The following is a 5,313-nucleotide window of genomic DNA, read 5'->3' as shown; positions in this document are numbered from 1 at the left end:
GCTGTTTTTTTTTTTTTTACTTTTCTGTTCAACAGCAAGTTAATGTAAATTTTAATGAAAAATTAAAAAAAAAACAATTGCACACAATCTTCCGTGTTTCATCTTCGTAAGGACTCGTCAGGTTAAAATTCATAGATTCTGTGTCACCTGTCTTCTTTATAAACCCACGTGGCTCTTACACGTGCTAGCTTACTATTGACATTCACTTTTATTCCTGCCGGTACGTTGAAGAGTCTATTAGCCAATGGCCGGACTTCACTCACATAAAGGTTTGGCTAACATTAACTTCCTATTCTCTTGTTGTGTTTTCTATAGGATAAAGCACACATTTCTTTTGTGTGTGTATTGAATTGAAACTGTGAGTGTAGGTAAACTAAACGTTTTTGTTGTTTCTGTTGTTGTTGTTGTTGTTGTTGTAGCTGCTGCTGTTGTTGTTTTCTTTTTGCTGTTACTGTTGTTGGTGTTGTTATTTTTGTTGTTGTTGCTGCTGTTGTCTATGGTGTTGTTCTCGTTGGTGATGGTGTTAAGCATCTTCATGCTATTGCTGGCGTTCGATTCCTCCATATCTTCTAGTAAGGTTTATTTTCTAAAAATATATTGGGTACTTACAGCGGAGATTGCGTATGCATTTTTATAGAATCAATCCTCTATTGATTATAATATATTACGATGAATAATTTGCCCCGTGAACAAATTCGCAAACAAAGTCAAAAATAATAATAATGATAATGTCGTGCATCAAATTCCGTCTGCGTTTGTTTACAATATCACGTGAGCTGATATTTTGACTTTACGATCTTAACAATATTCTTTCTTTTCTTATAGATAAAAAGATTTTTACCGGCCGGTGTAATGTAACATATTCCCGTGTCAGATTGTTCTTTTTTATGTATAAAAGAAGAAATACGGGTTCTAAGATAAGATAATTTCGATTTTCGATACTATTGGAATAATTTCTGACCAAAACCCATTTAAGAACACTGCCAGGCATATAAATTGTTGTTGTTTCATAATGGAGTATGATCCCGCACAGTCGGGAGATTCTATTTATAAACGATGCTGCTAGGAACTGACGAATCAAATTAATTCACATTCTGCTACCAACCAATCAGAAACCATAATTGCTCCATAAATATTAACTCTTTCTGTAGAAATTTCGCGTATGTTTTTTTCGTGTCAACATGGAAATAATCTTTTTCTCTGTGGATTCACAATCGAGAACTGTCTACTGCGAACCCGTCACCTGCCAGGACTTGTGTAGAACAACGAACCATCAGAAACTATTCTGAAACTAAGCATGGCTACACTTCTAGAATAACTATTGTGTGAAATTGGCACAAGATAGGTTCAGCCGTTTCGGAACCTATGAGCAAGGAACACACACACACACACAGTGACATTTATATAATAGTAGGAATTAAATAACATAATATTTAGTAGACGAATATGCTGCGTATTTGCGTGTGTGAGTTGTGTTGTCATAGTTTTAGAGTATCCACTTCAGCAGCGCCACCTCTTATCGTGATTAATATGTGTAGGTTAAGCTTTTTTACGGATTTTCTTGGATAACATTTTTGAACATCCGCTGTTTAAAATTGCTTTCCATTTTGTCTATTAACATAAAAAATACTTTTTCAAAACGATTTCGTGAAAATAGAAAATTTAACAAAAATTTCGCAAACATATATATTTTTATATTTTTATTTATTTGTTTTTATTTTCCACGGGAAAGAAGGTTGTTTCTTATATAATTTCCTTGCATTTTAGCAATGGGCATTTGAGAGTCGATAGAGGAAAGATCTATGGAAGAGCTTCTTGCTTGGTCGCACAAATTTTACGAATTTCCTCTGAAGGAGCGCCCTCCGTTTGACTTAACAAAGGCATTACGTTAAGAATTCAAGCATGTTTCAACACGAACGGACAATTTCTTCGTCGAAAAAATGAACGTATATGAAGAAACAAGAGGGGATTGTGTTTATCGTGTTTTACAGATCACAGTATTCGAAAATTGCCAATAGATATTTTAAGATGAATCATTTTTCTTTCTTTTATAAGAAACTAGCAGGCTACCCGACGTTGCCCGGGATTAAATGATGATAATCGTATGTTTCACACTCCCATATTTATATTGCCATCGAAATCGGTGACAGCTTTCATTTTTTAATCAAATCGGTTGACTTCCTGCCCTAATTTGGAACCCATCGTGGTGCACAGGAAGGAAACTTCACATTCCTCTCGCAGCGATTAGCGCTGTAGAGGACCTACTGTTGATTTCATAGAATCATTATTATATACGACGGCTTGAATTTATGTTTAAAATGCAAAAGTCAAGTACCATGCTTCAATTGTGCGCTAAACAAAAATATATAAGTTTCAAACGAACCCCTGTCATATTAAAAACCTACTGTTGATTTTATGTCTGGCCTTACTGCTTGTACGCTTATAATAGCGTGAATTAAAGTTTAAAATGGAAAAGTCAAGTATCATGATGCAATCGTGTTTTAAACAGAAACATCCATTTCGAACGAAAATCAAATGAACTACTGTTGATTTTATATGTTGGTCTGTCTACTTATGCGGTAATAAAACTTCTGATAGGTTTATAAATATACATGGATATTATCATTTATCAGAGTAACTAGACAGTAACTCGTACTATTATATATTATCTTAAAGATTTAAAAATAATTACTTTTGTTTCCTAAATATCCTTAATATCTGAAAACTCGAGTTTCTCAAAACGAGGCATCCCGAATCTGGACAAAAGAAAAGTTGTCTTATTCTACAATGTATTGTTCTTTACATGTGCAGTATCACATTTGCTGTGCTTTTGCACTTCTTGCTCTTAAGCAGAAGTCGGTATTCCCCGCTTGAATATAAAATAGAAAGTCTAAATAACTTGATGAACGCATCTTAAATACTAAAACTAAGTGTGATACTACAGACGCCCCCACCCCGGATGTTCTCTGATGAGGGAGAAAAAAAAAACAAGTACAAAATAGTGAAGGATGTGACAGCTGACAAAAAAGGACGTTTTTTTAAGGTGCGGTTTTAATTAATGTATGAAAAAGGACCTGAGATATATTTAGGATTAGAACCGGGTTTTATGACGGTGGGGAGTAGTTTGCAGAATCTAGTGTTTTACGACTTTTCACGATAGCCAGTTGATGACGATTAGAAGTACAGTTTACGACGGTACATTGATAGAAAATCGTGGCTTGGATCAGATCGGAATAGCTTGAACAGATCCGAGATCACCTAACAGACACCACCTCGAGAGAATGTACATGGGGACATTAGCGGTTAGAGAGTAGCTTCCTAGAATGGTATCATAGGCGCACTCAATCTTACCAATAAGTTTTCGGAGTTTGTATTTTTTTTTATTGATTCACATTATTTTTTTTTAAATTGTGAACCTTTGCGCACCCTATCGCCAACCGCAAATGCGTAGGACACGATGGAACTTGCTGATAATGTATATGAGGGAAAAATTGATTGGAGCTCAGTCGAACAGTTTCCATGGAAAAACGATGGAGTCGAAAGATTATCAACGTCTATTCTCTGGGAAAACGGCTTTAAGGAAGATGCTTTACCAATTCTCAGTGTCGATATTGAACTCTGTCAAGGTTACAGAGAGTAAGAGCAGCGGCACATACCATGATGAAGCAGCAGTATTCCATCTGACTTTTATGAAGTAAAACAAAAAAAGACTATATACGTTTGTCAAAAAACATGCCCATTTGTCTGTCGCGTTCAGCTTTAAATATAAGCCCGTTTGTCTGTCAGGCTTAAGCATGAAACGGTATTTTCGTCAATCTGTCCGATTTATATTTAAAATACCTTCAACTTTGTTATTTTATTTTGAAATAAGGTTTCCTCCAGTCTCTGTTGCTTTAATAATATTCCGATGCAGGTGTGTAAAAATGAAGTTAGAATCGAAATTGTTCCAATTTAAAAGCAAGAACAAGGCCGATAGCCATTAGTCGCGTGCTCTCGTGTAATGAATGAATGCGTGAATGTAGGATTGACATGAAATTCTTAAAGATAAACTAAAATGACCGAAAAATGGGCTTAAATGACTTAAATAAATAAAAAGTAAATGACTTAGAATGACTTTAATGAACTTAAGCATGAATTGAATGACCTTAAGAATGACTTGAATGCTTAAAACATAACTGGAATCCTTCAAAAACAACTTGAATGATCTGAAGAATGACTTGAATGGCTTTGAGACTGACTGGTTGTAAAGTGGGTGATCATTTTACATTAAATTAATACAGAAAAGTGATCCCCCACCGTATATCACAATAAATACAGCATGTAGTGAGAACAGATACTACACTTTAATCTTGGCCATAAGGCCAAGAAAATCTATATTTATTTGCTCCCCCACCGAGCAAATTAAGCACAATCCCGATTTTTATGTGAGGAGTAAAGGGGAAATGGGGACCAACTCCCCGGGGAGTAAGGGAGCTGGATAGTGACACTTGGTATGAAGAGTTGCCCCTACATTTACCAAGGTCTTATATGTGGGGGAAACACCACATATGGTCTTTGATTGCAGTATCTGCCGGAACAGATACTACAATTGGATCTTGACCAAAAGGCCAAGAAAAGCAGTGTTTATTTGTTCCCCAACCAAGCAAATAAGGCACAAGGCCGATTTTTAATTTGAGGAATGAAGGGGAAATTCAGACCAACTCCCCGGGGAGTAGGGGGGCTGGATAGTGACAATTGGTATGAAGGGTTGCCCTTACATTGACCAAGGTCTTATATGTGGGGTTTTCCCCACATATGGTCTTTGCTTGCAGTATCTGCTGGAACAGATACTACACTTTGAAGTATTTATTTGCTCCCCCACCGAGCAAATTAGGCACAAGGCTATTTTTAATGTAAAGAGTGAAAGGGAAATGGGGACCAACTCCCCGGGGAGTAGGGGAGCTGGATAGTGACAATTGGTATGAAGGGTTGCCCCTACATTGACCAAGGTCTTATATGTTGGGTTACCCCCACATATGGTCTTTGCTTGCATTATCTACCAGAACAGATTGTATTTATTTGCTTCCCCACCGAGCAAATTAGGCACAAGGCCGATTTTTTATGTGAGGAGTGAAGGAGAAATGGGGACCAACTCCCCGGGAAGTAGGGGAGTTGGATAGTGACAATTGGTATGAAGGGATTCACCTACATTGACCAAGGTCTTATATGTGGGGTTACCCCCACATATGGTCTTTGCTTGCAGTATCTGCCGGAACAGATGGTATTTATTTGCTCCCCACCGAGCAAATTAGGCACAAGGCCAATTTTTAATGT

General features: G+C 36.8%; 1 pseudogene; it reads right to left on the bottom strand.

Annotated features, from left to right (window-relative positions):
* Window positions 1-4,243: 4,243 nt before the first annotated feature.
* On the bottom strand, window positions 4,244-4,373 carry LOC145292605 (U2 spliceosomal RNA; annotated as a pseudogene).
* Between the last annotated feature and the right edge of the window lie 940 nt (window positions 4,374-5,313).

Source organism: Euprymna scolopes, chromosome 13, assembly GCF_053919585.1.
Source record: "Euprymna scolopes isolate OS-2025 chromosome 13, ASM5391958v1, whole genome shotgun sequence".
In the NCBI taxonomy this organism is placed as follows: domain Eukaryota; kingdom Metazoa; phylum Mollusca; class Cephalopoda; order Sepiida; family Sepiolidae; genus Euprymna; species Euprymna scolopes.
This window is presented reverse-complemented; position numbering and strand designations above follow the sequence as displayed.